The 7,571-nt window shown below is 31.2% G+C and overlaps 1 protein-coding gene across 1 annotated transcript in view; it reads left to right on the forward strand.

Annotated features, from left to right (window-relative positions):
• Positions 1 to 1,616: 1,616 nt before the first annotated feature.
• LOC145263297 (uncharacterized) overlaps positions 1,617 to 7,571 on the forward strand; it is a 58,359-nt gene continuing 52,404 nt past the window's right edge. Inside the window, exon 1 of the mRNA XM_080120380.1 lies at positions 1,617 to 1,710. The gene's annotated coding sequence lies outside the window, so the exon portion shown is untranslated. The remainder of the gene's footprint in view (positions 1,711 to 7,571) is intronic.

The raw sequence follows: 7,571 nt of genomic DNA on the forward strand, positions 1-7,571 counted from the left end.
AGATTTAGGATGATTTTCTAAGAGAATATGCAAAAATATTATAATATAAGTACCTGAATTTCAAATAATTCCACTTATTCATATAGGTAACCAGATATTTCGCGTCGATGCAGAGTCGAGATCGACTCTGTTTACGTTTGCGTTTTATAAGAAGAAAACTATGGAAGACCAAACAGGCCAAAAAAACTTATTTTTCAGTGACGAAAATTTCAATGTATTATTAAGCTGAGGCTGGCCAGTACCAGATGGGTGACCATTTGTATGAGTTTGGTTTTTAATGTGTATGTGTGTGGGGGTCAGGCTCCCCAAAATGGGGGGGCAATTTAAAGCAGAATAAAAAAAAAAATTATTTCAGCGTATTTGGTCCACCGTAGTCGAAAGGCGGCAAACGTTTTCAAACGGGATCGAAAAAAATTATGCTATTTTTAACACAAAGGGCACAACATTTATCGAATTTTTTTTTTTTTATCAATTATTCAAAGCATGCCCTGTTTAATAATGGTCATGCATTATTCGGCTCGCTAAAAAAAATTGTTAATTTATTTATCAAAAATTTTAAAATGGCTTTTTTCGTATAAATATTAAAAAAAATTTTTTTTTGTTTTGCTTAACTTAAATTAATTATTTTACTCAACATATTCACCGAATTTCACACTTCAAAACTCAAAAGCGGGATAATTAAACACAATCGAAGTTCTGATATTCAAACGTAAAAATAAGGTATGCAAACAATTTTTTTTTTTTTTTTTAATCTATAATTCTGTCCCTTACAACAACACAATATGTTTTGTTCAGTTTCAGATGATTATTTTAAGCATATGTGTTCCCACTTCAAAACAAGGGGGGGGGGTTGTAAGCAAAAAAAAAATATATATATATATAAATATCGTTTATGAAAAATAAGTACACTGTTATAAAGTTCATTCTTCTCCTAATAATCGCTGAAAATTTCGTATTGATCGGATAATTACCTGATTTTTGGTAGATTTTTAAAAAGACGGTCCGTCAAAAAGTACTGACCTGCCCCCTCCCCCCAGTTTTGGCGGTGCCTACATATATATATATGTGTGTGTGTAACCCTGATATAAGAGACCAGCATATACAAACCGGATAGAAGAGATTTTTCTCTGGTCTTAAATTAGAGCTCCTGTTAATGTACAGTATAACCCGGATATAAGAAACTCCATGAGTGTAATCCGGAAATAAGATAAGCGTATGGTCTGCTACGAAGTCTCTTATATCCGGGTTATACACTCTCTCGCTCTTATATATATATATATATATATATATATATATATATACACACACACACACACACTTTGTTTAATTGGCACGCGGAAATAAAAGTATTAATTTACTAAAAAGGTACGAATTAACTCTAACGTAATGGAAACTTGTTTTTTGTTTTGCTTGTTTTTTATTTACCTCGCTTTTTTTTATCTCATAAGAATCAAATTGATTACATAAAGAACTTCTTTTTTTTTTTTTTTTTTTTGAGATGTAGTTTTCGTTTATAATTTTATTGTAAAGGACTACTGGAATGAGGATTTTCCTATTTTTCCTTATTTTAGTTTCGTAAACAAAATTGAAAGTATTTTTCTATCTAACGCCCGTGTTTGGTTTAGCAACCAACTTTGAAAAAGAATTGTCGTCACTTGACTTGAAACCTCTACAACACATCGCACATGAAAGTCGGATTTCAAAAAGCATGTGAGTAGTACTAAAACGATACAATTTATTTGACTGAAAAGCGATACAATTGGCCTCTAGATTTTTTTTTACTTTTATTCAATACCAGGAAACTTCTTTTTACATTAGTGCTCTTTTAGAAAAAAGCATTTCAGGTGAAAATATTTATTACGTGCTTCACTGCTTATGTGTCATGTCGAAATAAGTATAAATTCTAAAAATTACGAAAAATGATCCAGTAGGAAATTACAAGTAAAATAGAATTTGTCGAATATTCGAATTTTATATGCTTTAATGCGGAAGAGTTGTGTGACCAATTCTGTATGACAAACAAGGGGGCTTAAATTGACAAATTAAGGGGCCGTCACTTTTAAACCAACGCATTTCAGAACTTAATTGTTGGTGATTTTTCGTTCAAAACACATCTAGCACATATTCTACTGGATTGATCAAATAATTTTTTAAAGCAAGAGGATAAAAATTTATGACTTTTAGCGATTAATGTGGAATCTTTACCATTAACAAGGCTAATCTCCAAAATTTGAATTATTGTAGACTTATCTGATCATTTCTTTGTTTTTATTTATCTATTTATTTATTACATTTTTGAAAAAACGATCTTTTTGCAGAAATAAAATCGAGAAAATGCATGGTATTTTTGGGTTTGTTTTACTGTACACATTGATTCGAAAAAGTTGTCAAAAAACAAATATATAACAAATAAACGTTATCAAAGGCAAGATACTTTTCTACGTAACTGGATAATTTTCTAGTGTTTTTATCTAATGTAACATGTTTATTCAGCTCGAAAAACATAGTGTTTACCGATGTATTGGAAAATTTAAAATGGCATCCGACTCTCTCCTTAACACGGTAAGTTTGGGGAAATGAGTTAAAAATAAAAAACTAGACAAAATACTGTTAAAAACTCGCTTAATATATGTCAGTGTGACATAGGCTGACACATATTCGGTGGTTTTTTAACGGTATTTTGTATAATTTTTTATTTTTAACTCCTTTTCCCAAACTTACCGTGTCAAAGAGAGAGTCGGGCGCCATTTTTAATTTTCCAATACATCGGTGAACACTGCTTTTCGAGCTGAATAAACATGTTACATTAAATAAAAACACTAGAAAATTATCCAGTTAAGTAGAAAAGTAACTTATCTTGTCTTTGATAACATTTCTAGGGGAGATAACTAGCATATGAAAATTATCATAGTTTGCAAGAGAAAAATTTAGGATGCTGAAATAATCAATCGAACAATGAAATAATGTTAATATAAATATATATAGGATGGAGGCCTGTTGTCACATCTGCGCAGGAGCTGCTCGGAGCACTCCATACTGCCTTGACAAAGTTCAAAACCTAATAGGTTTTTCTTCCCTGCAATTTCTTTCTCACAGAAGAGACGTTGCAAGCCTGTCTCTGCTCTATCCTTATTTTCCTGCCAGATGCTCCTCTGAACTTCAATTTATGCCCCCTTGCCAAACTTTCATGAAAAATACTTATCTAACTACAACCACTATAAACAATTTTCCCCATTCTCTATCTGTGCCTGAATCTAAATGCAGATTCTATGAACAAAGCTTCTTTCCTAAAACTACCTGCCAGTGGAATTCTGTCTGACTACAATATAGTCGTCTTCAAGTTCAATGTAAACAAGTTTTTGTTGAGCCAGCTCCTTGAATAATCACATTATACTCAATTTTCACCACAAACAATAACTACACTGTTGTCCTGGTGACCATTGTATATTCATTAATCCTTATCCTTGAGCTGCCCCCGGACCTTGATAAGTGGTAACTCACTTGTATAAAAAAAAAAAAAATTGGGCTTAAAAAGCTAACAAAAATAACTGTAATAATAACGGTCTAGAAGTGTTTTGCCAGAAAAGTGATAACTACTTTTATAACACGTTCATTTACTACTTTTATTTTATTTGGTTGTTATCATTGTTGAAGTTGTTTTAACACGTATATTTGTGTTTTATTTTAACTCATTGTCATTGTTTAAATGGCTTGTTCCTTGTTGGCTAAGATATTATTCTGTGTAGTTATAGGTGGTTCAAAATGCCAAGCTTTGCTTTCTCGCTTTTTTGAGAAAGGGTTAGTTTATTGCTAATAACTTGGGACGCCCCTTACCGAGGAATGTCGATGGAGTTACCCATTTTTTTTTTTTTTTTTTTTTTTTTGCAGCCAGAGAATTCTTCTCAGTCACTTGCTTTTCAAATCCTATTTTTCTGATCTTGTGCCTTATGTACCTGCTTTGGGAAAGAGAAAACATTGCTAATGGATGCTACATGTCTACACGCCTACAATAAAACTAACGTTGTGTGACATTCTCATGGAAAAGTGGTAGTTAAATAACAATTAAAGGAATGTTTTCAATTGTAGAACAGGCATCCCTTGATCTTCTATCTATATTTTATGAGGTCTCTTAAATAAGTTTCCAAACTTTTTTTGTACTTTTTTAAAAAAAAATTTTTTTAATTTTTATTGAAAAAAAAAAAACAATTCAGGTAACTTTATTATGTAGTAGAGCTGACATCTATTCAATGTAGCCACCTTCAATCACCGCCTCAATACGAGTTATGAAACTGGGAGTATGTCTTTTCCACAAGCAAGAGCTTGGCGAATATTCAGCAGATAGCAGAGATCAGGTTGGTTTTGGTATTGTGAAAGGTCATGTTAGTAGTGTTCTTAGCAGAAAACTTTGCTTTCATCACCATGGACATGTCCCTGTTATTCGTGGCAATCCAACGTTGCATTTTGAGGATGCTGGTAATGGTCTTGCTGTCATAACTTGGATCGGTACAGCGACACATCTTCGATCTTGCTTGTTGAACATTGTGCCATTTTCAAACATGACAGAAAGCTCCTATTGTTCTTGGGATTTGTACACAACTGGCCAACTAGTAAATGGTCTACAAAAAGCAAAAAAAGAAAACCGGTTTTAATCAAACGGAAATGGAATCATGTTGTCTTTTCTAGGGCAACACTTTTATCCTTCCACCTTGCATTTTCTTGCAAAAACATTGTAGAAGAAATAATAAAAATTGGCTAGTTAAAATCAAATATCGACTTGTCAGGTGCAGTATTATAAGTTGAGAATCCAACTGCCTTTTCTATTATAAGACTATACAGATCATTAATATTGTCCTTTTGTTTTTCATCAAAATCTCAGCTATACAGGGACATTTAGTGTAAATGAAGATAGAACTTTAAAGCTGATACAGCAGACACTCCTTAGCCGTGAATTGTCCGAGTTTATTTAGGACAGGAAATCTGAAGGTGATGCTACTTCATAGTTTCCTCCCCACATAATTTTTATGCATATTTTTTTATAATTTATATATATATATATATATATATATATATATATAGTTATTTATATAATTTTATAGTTTATGCATAAGTGAAAACAAAAAAAGTTGGCTGATGTCGGTGAGTAGGTTCCTGCATTAAGAAATCATAGTTTCTATCTGGTTGGGGTTTGTTTTTTTGTTTTTTGTTTTTTTTTGGGGGGGGGGGTGCATATAAACTGCAAAAAAAAAAACTGTAGAAAATTTAGACATGCCCTACACATTTGATGTGGAAAAGACACATTAAATAAAGAAAATGAAAACATTTCTCCTAAGTACAACCTCCTATAGAAAATATAATCGCCAAAGACCGTGTGCATATGATTCCATGTGAATGTGGAAAAATATACAAAGTTGAAACATGTTTGCAAATATGTGGATAAAACAAAAATTCATACTAATGTGTGTGTGTGTGTGTGTGTGTGTGTGTTAGGTAACTTTGTATGGACAGGATTCACTCTTAAACTAATTTACTAATCGGTATGAATTTCGGAGGAAATAGCTGAAAAAATAAAAGTAATGATTTACTAGTTTGCATAAATGTTAAAACTTTGAAAAATATAAATAAAAGAATTTCTATCAACTATTAAAAACAGAAGCTATTTTTTTTTTTTCAGAGACGTTTGAAAAGCGTTAGGTAGAAAAACAATCTTTGAAGAAGTGATTAAAAAAATATTACGGAGAAATTTCTGTAAATAAATCTAGATTTTCTGCTCCCCAAAAATAAAATAAAAAATAAGTTTTCTTGCAAAAAAAACTAAATTTTTTCCTGTACTTTTATCTAACAATTTACGTTTTTCGTAAACCTATTTTTACGTATTTTCTTTTAAAAATAATGTATATATAAAATTTCGATGGAACCCCCCCCCCTCAAAAAAACCTTGACTGAACAAAAAGTCCTGTAAAAAAAAAAAAATGTACTTACACCTAACAATTTATGGTTAAAAAAAGTAAAACTTTCATCTTTTCTTGAAGAAAAAAAAAAATTTGTTTTGCAAAAAAAAAAAATAAATAAATAAATAAATAAAAATATTTTCAGTCCTTTAAAAGTAGGTTTTTGGCAAATGTGTATTCAGCGGCATAAATTATTTGACAGACAAAAATTTATAAAAATTATTTTTTATATAAAACACATTATTAGACCCTAGGGCTGAAAAAAATTAATTATTTTTCAACATTTTTTATTAAATTAAATGTACGACAATCGTGTTTTGAAAATTTGATCTTTCTAAGGCTTGCCAGATTGGCCTTTTTTTTTTGCCAAATTTGGCCTTTATACACTCTTGCATAGAACCATGATTTTGACTGCCGTTTTGAGGGGGTTCCTTTTTCTAAATATGCACTTCATGTGCACATTAAATTATTGTTAAGACATTGGTGGCCATTTTTTCTTCGTATTGCCATTCTTTTTTCCCAAATTATTATGTTTTTTTTTTTGTTTAAATAAAAATATGGACACCAAAAATCATGGTCCCATGAAAATACTCCCCCCCCCCAAAAAAAAAACATAATAATTTGAAAAAAAAAAAAGAATGGCCACCAACGTCTTAATAATTTACGCACATGAAGTGCACATTTCGAAAAAGAAATCCCCCCATCCACCCCAAAAAACGGCGGCCATGTTTTTCAAAACAAGATAACAGTCTCGATTTGTCGAATAAAAAATGTTGAAAAAATAATAAAAATTAAATTTTTTCACGTTTTATTTCAGCCTTAGCGTCTAATAATGTTTTATATAAAAATAAATAATTTTTATAAATTCGTCTGTCAAATGATTTATGCCGTTGAAATACACATCTGCCAGGTTTTTGTTATTTTTTATTATTTGCATTTGGACCCCCCCCCCCCGGGTGTGTTTGTTTGTTTGTGTGTTTGTTTGTTTTTAGATTAATTAGTCTGCGTCTGTCACTGCCGGTTTCGCTCGATCCATGCTTGACGGGAATTCCCGAGAATCCGGATCAAATTATGCAAGAGTACCAACTTTATTATATTATTTAAAAAAATAAAAAGTAGTCGTAACTTCCTTTTCTTTTGTAATTTTTTTCATTCTTTGGTTTTAAGGTTAACATTTACGCAAAAAAAAAAAAAATAAATAAAAAATAGGCGCATATTTCTTTCTTACAATTCCTGGGAGTTGCGTCGGTTTTAGCGTTCTAAATTCTCGTTTAAAATGAACGAACGTTTTAGTAAAATGGAGTTATCCCCCCTCCCCTTGGTCAACGACGAGTTATAGAAAAGCGCCAAATGTTAAATAATAACTTGAATCTCGTTCCATATCACGATAATTCTGAGTCTTTTAATAAAGATCTTGAGTTCGGATATCAAAAATCGAGCTTGCACAACTGAAGTCAATGACTTTAAAATATTCTAATATTACATGATCTAAAAGTATTTTGAATTTGCCAATTTGTATTTTTGCTTCAAATCCCAGAAAAATAGAGGAGGAGAGTAAAGTTTGAGCTATGTAAGAAAGAATCTTTCGTTTTAATTTTTCATTAAGATACAGGATGTAAGGGA

The sequence above is a fragment of the Euprymna scolopes genome, chromosome 3 (assembly GCF_053919585.1).
Source record: "Euprymna scolopes isolate OS-2025 chromosome 3, ASM5391958v1, whole genome shotgun sequence".
Classification (NCBI taxonomy): domain Eukaryota; kingdom Metazoa; phylum Mollusca; class Cephalopoda; order Sepiida; family Sepiolidae; genus Euprymna; species Euprymna scolopes.